At 36.9% G+C, this 10,488-nt stretch overlaps 1 pseudogene; it reads left to right on the forward strand.

Moving 5' to 3' along the window:
* Positions 1–313: 313 nt before the first annotated feature.
* LOC149011191 (receptor-like protein 40) lies at positions 314–4,048 on the forward strand (annotated as a pseudogene).
* Positions 4,049–10,488: the final 6,440 nt, after the last annotated feature.

Genomic DNA, 10,488 nt, shown 5'->3' on the forward strand with positions numbered 1-10,488 from the left:
AGGCTCCAGACTCCAGTTGAGATGGCATTCATTTGTGGAAAAAATCATAAAACATTTCAAGTCTTTAGTCACTCTAGTCAATAATGTGTTGTTGTTACCTTGTTTTCTTAAAGAATCTTCTGAGGCTTCATCCCTATAAAATCCGTTGGGCACTCACCATCATGGGACATCTTCAAGGAAAATAGACGAATCAATTGATTGCCGTGTTTGGAAAATACTCTATCAACGCTCATACAAAACGTTTCTATTAGGATTCTTGTTATCTATAAATAAGTGGCAAGAAGAACTCCTTCATGCATCAATCGTCCAACATTTACAAAACCCGGCCAAACCTTTTTTAATTAGTTCCTTTGAAGAAATAGAAAGGAAGTATGTCTTGGCAATTCCTTCTTTTCTTATTAGTTCTGTTTCAGCCTTGTTTCCTTTCTTCTCCTTCTCCTTCTCCTGCTTCTTATTTGTGTCTTCATGATGAGCGCTCTGCTTTGCTTCAATTTAAGCAAAAGCACTACAATGTCTCTTCAAACTATCCTACATCTCTCAACTCGTGGAAGCCAAATACTGATTGCTGCTTCTGGGAAGGCATCTCTTGCGATGGCACTACTGGTCATGTAGTTGGCCTTGCTCTCTTCAATTCGTCGCTCAATGGTTCCATCCATTCCAATAGTACCCTCTTCAATCTTCTTCACCTTCAAATGCTCGACATCTCATGGAACACATTTGATCACTTTGCACCATCGGGCTTTGTAAGACTCTCTGGATTACTGCATCTCAACCTCTCAGGTAACTCTTTTTCAGGAAAATTCCCATCTGAAATCTCAAATCTTACCAATTTGGTTTCTCTTGATCTTTCTTTGAATAGCTTTCAGGGCCAAATCCCATCAGAAATCTCCAATCTTACAAACTTGGTTTCTCTTGATCTTTCTTTGAATAGCTTTCAGGGCCAAATCCCATCAGAAATCTCCAATCTTACAAACTTGGTTTCTCTTGATCTCTCTTGCAATCATTTTCATGGCAAAATTTCATCTGAAATCTCCAACCTTACCAAGTTGGTTTCACTTGACCTCTCTCAAGACAAGGGACTTGAAATTCCTAATTTGAGAGCATTCATCCAAACCTTAACCATGTTAAGAGAACTCCGGCTTGGTGGGGTGAACTTGTCAGCTCAAATAAATAGGGATTGGTGTCATCACTTATCATCTGCACTCCCTAAACTTCACGTGTTGTCATTGGTTGAATGTTCACTTAAAGGTCCCTTGGATGCATCAATCTCGAGCTTTCATTTTCTGACAGAGCTATACCTTAGTGGCAACGAGAATCTCACTTCCACAATACCGAGTTCTTTGATGAACCTCACTTCTCTCACTGCCCTTAGCCTTTCCAATTGTGGATTCTACGGAGCTTTCCCAAGCAGTGTTTTTCTTCAACCTAAGTTGAGTTACATAGACTTATCTTATAACCCTCTCCTCTTGGTTCAGTTGCCAGAATTCTCTACAATGAACACCTCTCTTCAATATTTGTCCATTAGCCAGACAAAATTCCATGGGATTCTACCGAGTTCAATTGGGAACCTCAAATTTTTGGAGGTTTTATATCTCGAGAGTTGTAACTTATCTGGGCCAATCCTTCCTTCCATGGCTAATCTTACCCAGCTTAAATGGTTGGATCTTTCATACAATAGTCTGAGTGGTCAAATTCCTGATTACTTTTTCAAGGGTATGTCTTCCAATCTTAAATTACTAGGGTTGGGCAACAACTTACTCCAAGGGCCCATCCATTCTTCATTGTTCTTTTCCCCATCAATGTTGTTGGACTTGTCCAATAACCAATTCAACGGAGTGATAAATGAGCCTCCTCTTATTCACAACATCTCATCTTCTTTCTCACTACAACTTTTTTTGAATGGCAACCATTTGAAAGGAGAAGACCTGATGAGATCAATTTCAGAGATTAAAGGTACAATTCAATACCTTGACCTTTCACTCAATGACTTTAGCTACTTAGAAGAAGATAGAAATCTTTCCTATGATGGTCTCCCTAGCAATAATCATAGTGGTGACATCAATTTTGTCAATGCTCAGATTTCTTACTTGAGTTTGCATACTTGCAACATCAGTGAATTACCAAGAAATTTCCTCAAGAATCGAAGGAATTGGTTAGTCTAGACCTTTCTGACAATAAAATTATAAAATTCCCAGATTTCCTTAAGGATATCAAGGAATTAAAGGCTCTGTATATTGGTGGTAATAGACTTGGTGGTGAGATACCCAAATGGATATGGAAAAAGAATTTGAGCAAGCTGAACCTTTCCGGCAACATGTTCAACGGTCTAGAATTGCCATTACCCGATCATTCCATCAACATGTTTACAATACTTGATCTTCACTTAAACATGATACAAGAATGTCAATCATCTGCACCATGCTCTCCCCAAACATTTGATGAGTTGAATACTGAGGTTGTTTCCCATATATTAGGGAATCTCACTTCCCTTCTCTCTGAAACCACCTATCTCTTTTCAATGTCAGACAACAAATTAACTGGAAAAATCCCTTCCTCAATCTGCAAAGTAAGAAACTTTGATATCTTGGATTTGTCCAAGAATAAATTGAGTGGCAACATTCCAAAATGCCTTGGCAAAAGTAATATGGGCGTGCTAAATTTGGAAGAAAACAGATTACAAGGACCCATTCCTGATTTATTCAAAGATGAGTGCAATTTGCATACCCTCAAACTCAACAAAAACAATTTTCAAGGAGGAATTCCAAGATCATTGGGCAACCGCAAGTTACTCACCTGTATTGGATATTTCGGACAACCAGCTTGAATGGTACCTTTCCTCATTGGTTGGAAAAACTCCCTAAGTTGCAAGTTCTTGTTCTAAGGTCCAACAAATTTGGTGGTCTCGTTGCTCAACTCGTCCAACCTCATTCATGTCCCTTTGCAAGCCTACATGTCATTGATCTCTCTTTTAATAATTTTACTGGAGATTTACCATTGCAATACATTCGTCATTGGAAGGGTATGATGTCTGACAAGGATACATCTGACTTGCATTACTATGGTACAAATGCTTCTGCATATTATCAAGATAGGATTGCGATTAATGAGAAGGGAATACACTTGGAGATGCAGAAAATTTTAACCACCTTTACCACCATTGATCTATCCAACAACTTCTTTGTAGGGAAAATCCCGGATGCATTGGGAAATTTAAAAGCATTGAAAGTACTCAACTTGTCTGGAAATAGCCTAACAGGTTATATTCCATCTTCGATGGGAAAACTAAGGGGACTTGAGTCACTGGATCTTTCAAGAAACATACTCTTTGGAGAAATCCCGGTGCAATTAGCAAGTTTGACGTTCCTTGCAGTCTTGAATCTATCTTACAATGACTTAACAGGAATTATTCCACAAGGGAGCCAATTCAACACTTTTTCAAATGCTTCCTATGAAGGAAATGCAAGATTATGTGGTTTCCCTTTAATAAAGAAGTGCAGAGTTTTACCTCCCACATCAGCAGTCCAAAAAGGAGATGATGATGATGAAGAAACATGTTTGCTTGATTGGAGGTTTGCATTGGCAGGATATTGCTCTGGTGTTATAATTGGATTGGTTGTTGGACGAGAATTACTTTGGAGAGAAAACAAATGTTCTCAGTTCATTGCTACGTTTATGGTATCGAAGCTGAGAAAATGATGAAGGAAAATCAAATGCCACAATAGGAGGAAATGAATCAATATCCACAACTTGGATAAATCAGTTCATTACTGCACCACACAAAAAATTTCCCTTGTGTGTTCTGTTATGTTTTTATGTTTGTGTATACTCATATTTGGTTTGAGTCAGACATTGTTCCCCTTTAAATGTATCTTTAATTTTTTGGAAAAAAATTCTCTCTCCTCTATACTTACTCTATATTCACTCTTGTTCCCCTCTCATATGTTTCACCTCTCATTCCCCAAGAAAAAAACTTTTTCTTTTTCTTTTCCCGTGATATTTCAAAATGAGCAAATTATTGTTTGTTTTTACCTTCTTAATTCTTTATATCTATTTTTCTTTATATACTTCTTTTCCTTTTCTTCGTCTTTATACGAGTCCATTTGTCACACACCACCCGTCGGTCTCAGTTACCCGCCCGACAACCCGTGGGAATGATCCGTCACAGGATCCACGGTCTTACCCATCAATAATAATAAATGCAAGTAAGGATAATCATGAGCAAGATAAGTTCAATAATTAAATAAAAGGATTACAGGACTTCAAATACTCCAATAAAATAATCAATGAAAGAATCAAGTATAAAAAAGAATATTAGTTCTGCGGAAGCAAATCAAAATAATTCAAATGATCTTCTTTCCAGTTTCTTTCTCTAAGCTAAGAAATGTTGCTCATGTTAAGCAAGGAAGGGGGTTCTCCAATTCTTCTCCATACAATGGGCAAATTGTCTGGCAACTTGTCTCCTATGCCCATCTATGGGTGCTATAAGCACACTCCATGCAATCGCAGGAGCTCCCGCACAGGCTATCTCCATCTCCCATTGCCCATGCCACATCTTTTTCATACGAGAAGGCTCCTTCATGGGAAACCAATCCATTTTCTGGCACATGTCCTCCATCTGTATAGGCTAATACAACATAGAAAATAAAGGAATGAGTTCTGACGAACAATTAGAGCTCTATTCCCGTCAATGGGTGCTGTAAGAGCATTCCATGCATCCACAAGAAGTTTCATGTTCATCATAAGCAGTTCCCAGGCGACTCCAGTATCTCTTCAGTGGGGTTCTCCCATAGATGTGAGGCATCTTCTGTTCTGCATAACTATCTAAGAAAGAAAAACTAGAAAATCACAAGGAATGAGTTTTAACAACTCAGTAAGGCAACAATTACATACATATCCCACAATCTCACCGGATTAAAATAATGAATAAGTGAAATGCTATGTTATAGATGCATCTAAGAACACTAGCTATGCAAGTCTCTATCTAGGTAGATATGCTTTCAGATATACACCAGCCCTCTCCTTTGGGTAGGTCTCGTCACTCTGATTCCTCATGACACCCAAGCCATTTTCTGGAATCTCAAGCAAGGCATACGGTCCACATCATCAACTATGAATGGGATAGAGGTCCATACTCTTTCACCACAACCATTGGTCTACGTTTTGGTGCATGTCGGGGATTCTAAACCCAATGCAAGGTCATAAGGTAACACACTACATGTGGTCTAGATACCTTTCTTTCATGCTTAGTGCCCTTTTGGTCTAGTATCTTTCCCCACCTAGGAATGCTAATCCTCACGACACCTAAACTGTCTTTGGACAACATCCCTTAACCCTATGGTCATCCACATATTATTGGGGCGGATACCTCTCATATTTCTTCATGACACCCAAGCCATCTTTTGGACACCCATAAGTCCAACCCTAACATACGCAACCCTACCATTGCATGATAACAGTGAGTCTGTGCCTCCTCACGACACCCAAGCCGTCATTTCGACGCCCACAGGACCCAGCCACTGTCATCACGAGTCACTCGACTTTAATAACCCTGCTGAAAGGGTAGTAGCTCATAAGGGTTGCCTAACCATGACATCTTAATCATGATGGACAACAACTACGGAAATTGATGGGGGCATCATAGACAGTGTCCCATCACAATCGTTGATATCCCAAGCCAAAAATATAGGGTTAGGTATTCCCAAGTTCATAGTCGCACCAAACAACAACAGTCCACAACATAAAAAGAATAAAAGTACAATGAGCATCATTCATAATTCATAATTGATAAATAAACAAGCATAACAGTAATTATAGCAAGCTATAAAGTCATTGACATGCTTAGAACAACAAACAGATCAATATATCAAACAACCAGTTATATATGTAATTTTGTCCTTACTTAACTTAGCAAAAAAATACGGATAAACATGCTTAAATCCTCACAACCAACTACTCCAGTAGATCCAAGAAAACCCCTAAATTATGTTCATTAAGTCACATTAGGGTTTTAGGATTCAAACTCAGCAGAAACAACTGCAAAACAAGCTCTAGAATCTAATAGGTTGCTTAAGGCAGTTGGTCAAATCAATCGACCGATTCAAGCGACCGCCAGCCTTTTTGACAATTTTCCAAGTCCGACATTCAAACTTTTGATCATCCATCATCCGACAGATTTTGGGATGACCTCAGATCTAAATCACATTTTTAGAGGACTACGAAAGCCTCTTTAATCAATGAGAAATGAAAACAAAACTTAACATAGATCTGGAATTAAAATCTCTTTCAAAGAGTAATCACCATTAAAATAGACATAAGATCTATTCTCCAAGCAATTTAATTGAAAACAATAGGAATAATAATTCTCATCTCCAATCAATTCCAACAGAGATTTGAGAGAAAAACCACTCTCCACAGAGGAAGAATTAATAGGATAAGAAATTAGTCCAACCAACCTTCTCAAGAGTCCAATGGTCAACCCAATCTCTGAGAAATTCACTGCGAATCGAGCTCTTTCTTCTCCACGTGCTTTTTGACGTTGCAATCATCCCAGTAGTCTAAAGGATTAAAATAATGCAAAATTAGGTTTTAGGGATCTTAAATAGGGTGTTGCATGGCAAAACAAGCATGTTTTGCCAAAATTTCCAATCAACCACCACTACTTGGCCAATCAACCGCCTTAAGCAACCATCATCTAGTACTCTTCAATACTCGAGCTTTTTTCTCTATGGTTGATCGCTAGTCAGCTACAACCTTAATGAACATATAAAGAGCTCTTCCCTTGCTCATAGACAATGTCCAAACATGACTTTCTCGCACTAGATATTCAGGTGCCCAATCCATCCGGATTCTAACTAGATCTTCTTTCGGCTCCCAATAAGGCAGGTTCTTTACCAATTTCATCCAAATCCATGGATTCTAGGGCCGAAACATGGACTTCAATTCGCATGGCCCACGACTTCTTCCGACTAAAGACATACGTACTCAGACCTGTATTTCGGGTTTCAAGTTAGAATTACGGGGGTTATTACATAGAATTTAATGTTGCAGATCATGATGCCTCTATGTTTCAAGATCCTGAGATGCTTGCAATCGATATGTATGACATACCAGATTACTAGAGTGACGACGTGCACGATGACACGTGTGCATGTCTTGACTATGCATATAAAGATTAATCATGTACTTAGAAAGACGGAGATTATTTAAGAAATTGAGACTTTTGAGTTTCATATTACCATTTAATTAAGGACACTTACTTGATGTAAGCCTTAGGAGATTTGATTTCTTTTATTTCCAGTTTCACTTTCCCTTAGGCACCCATTTTAACACATCAAGCTCACCTTCTTGCCAAGTTGTACAAGTGTTTTCCCTTTCAGATTTGGAACATCATTTTCAATTGTGAAATAAAGAGCGAAGAGCAACCAAAACCCCTATTGGCGGGCAAAGAGGAAGACATCACATGGAATACGAATTCAAGTGAATCGGTGAACCCAGGGAGCTCTTTTTGAAAATTTTAGAAAACTACGTGAGGCTTTTGTAAAATTAAAAATATATATATATATATATATATATATATATATATATATATATATATATATATTTTTTTTCCTTTACCCCATGGACAAAATGGTCATTTCAATTTCAAAGTTAATAGAAAAATAACAATGGATAACTTCTAATTTCTCAAAATGGCCAGTGTAGGCTGCATGCAATTTTTGCCACTTAAGTGGACAAACAAGAGTTTTGGCCCAATTTAAGTGGGCATCATGAAAGAAAAAAAAAAAAAAAAAAAAAAATCTAAATTGAATGGTTTGTGACTGAAAAATTCCCCATATATCATACCACATATAAAGTCTTTTACCTCCAACCGAATGCCAAAATTAGTAGCCCATCAGGTCCAACACTACTATGTAGAAAAGCTTCAGCAACAAAAGTGCTAAAATAAACTTCCATTGAACATATTCTCTAAAATTTTATGTGACTAATCTAGACCACAATTTCTTATCGCCATATCCTCATTCACATTTTGAGGAACTATTCTTGAATGACTTAATTTTTATTCCAAGGGGCCATCCATTCATTATTGCTTTTTCTGAGAGAGAGAGAGAGAGAGAGAGAGAGAGAGAGAGAGAGAGAGAGGGTTGTGGTTGGATTTGTCTAATAACTCATTATTTTCAGTGGCGGTCGTAAATGAGCTTCTTCCTATTCATGACATCTCATCTTTTGTTAGGTACCATTTGAAAGGACAGGGCCTTATGAGATCGTTTTCAAAGATTAAACATTTAATTAAAATACTTGACTTTTCATTGAATGACTCAGGCTACTTAGAAGATGATAGAAATGATTTCCCCGACAATAATCATGGTGGTGACATCAACTTTGTCCATAATCAAATTTCTAACTTGAATTTGAAATTCGTGCAATAGGGACTAGTTGCCCTAGACCTTTTTGACAATAATTGGTACAATATTGCTATATTTGTTTTAGGATCTCAAGGAATTGAGTCTAGCTTGGAAGGCTCAATTGAATGTTGATACAACCAGTTGGCTACCCTTCACTTCCTGGCTTAGAGATACTTCCTCTATTGCTTTGGTCTTTCCGTTTGAATAAGGGTCTGTTTGGTTACATGAATCCAGAGATTTGAAATCTCTGGATTCATGAATGCGAGAATTATACCTGTTTGGTTGTGAAAATCTCTAGATTCAGGAAATCTAGAGATTCATCTTTTTACACTAAAAACGTGAATCTGTAGATTTATGGGTTTGGGGTGAAATCCAGAGATTTCATCTCTACTATAAAAACGCTAAACATTTGTGCATTCACAAAAATCATAGATGAATCCACAGATTTCATTCCACATATTCGGTTAACCAAACAGTAAATTTTATAAATTATGACTCCATAGATTTGAAATCCCTAGATATTTGAAATCTCCAGATTTTTACAACCAAACGGGTATAATTCTCAGATTCATGAATCCAGAGATTTGAAATCTCTGGATTCATGTAACCAAACAGGCCCTAATGAAATTTCTACTAAAAAATTTATATGGGTGCTAATAGAATTAATGATGAGATACTGTTGGGCAGTACTTGATCTTTCCAACAATGTGTTCAGATTTTTGGATTTTCCATTACCGCAGATTACTCCATGAGCATCATTGTAAGTATTTGGTCTTCAATCAAACATGATACATGAGTGTCATTGATCAACAACTCCATGCTCACTATTTTATTTTGAATATATAAAAATAATGAGTATGTTTATTTGTCACTACCAAAAAGGCCCTTCTTAGGCTTAGGGCAGGTTCCCCCCCCCCCCTGAATTTGACATTTACATTGATCTTTGTATTAAAAAAAAACCTTGGTCCGGGCACTGATCTTGATCCTGCGTCACTTCATCCCCATGACTCCACTTCTGTTTTATATTTGTTTTTTTTTTTTCTTGATTTTTTATATAAAATTTAATAGCAGGTTGGTAGTTTTATTGCTTCATACAATTTCCATATGTTAGATGACTCAAATTTAATGACATGTTAGATTATGAACTTGTAATTTTTTTTGTTGTGCTTTTAACTTGAAATATTATTGATATCTTAACAATTCAAAGACAATAGCTCAGAGGTTCCATTGTTTCTTTTCAAATGATTTAGATTTAACAACTAAAAAGACCATGGAAATTTGTGTTTCTGTTGTGCATCTTGTTGATATATTGTTATATCAAAACTAACACATGAACAACAATATTACCTTGGAATATTATTTTTTTAATAACAATTTGGATTTTGAAAGTTTTATTTATGAATACATAGTTTTGATTTGCGAATCATATTACACTATCGATTTTGCACACGCTTCTCTTTCTTGTTGCTACTAGTAGTTCCAGTAAATTGAGTTAAGCGCCTCGAGGAATTGAGTAATCTGGATATATGTGGTAACTGAATTAACAGTCTGATACCCTATGGATATGACAGAAGACTTGGTTTGATTAACCTTTCTAACAACTTGTTCATTGGCTGGAATTGCCATTACCCATTCACTCCTGCAACATTATGCACACGCTTCTCTTTCTTAGAGGGTGTGTTCCAAGGTGTAAAATTTTGCCAAAACTAGGGTTTCGCTATCTAGTGAAACCATTAAAATTCCGAAATTGTGCAGAAATTTTAGGATTTTTATTAAGATTTCAACCTTTTTTATAGTTAGGGCAAAGATTTTTGGTGAAATTTTGAAATTTGTTGAAATCTCATTGAGATTTCGGAGATTTCCCCCGCATTTCAATGGTAAGTTACAACTTTTCAATTTTGCCTGTGATTTTGTTTCACCATATGTCGAAACACAGAAAGTTCGGCAAGTTTCTGCAAAATTTAGCGAAATTTCTTACCATATATGGTGTGTACTAGCATTCTAAGATATTACTCTATTAGAGATGAATCAAGTAGAAGGTAATTTGAGAAAATACATTTTGATATGCTACTCCTATAATCTCTTA

The sequence above is a fragment of the Hakea prostrata genome, chromosome 7 (genome assembly GCF_041222555.1).
Source record: "Hakea prostrata isolate BN-2017 chromosome 7, UWA_Hpros_2, whole genome shotgun sequence".
NCBI classification, from domain to species: Eukaryota; Viridiplantae; Streptophyta; class Magnoliopsida; order Proteales; family Proteaceae; genus Hakea; species Hakea prostrata.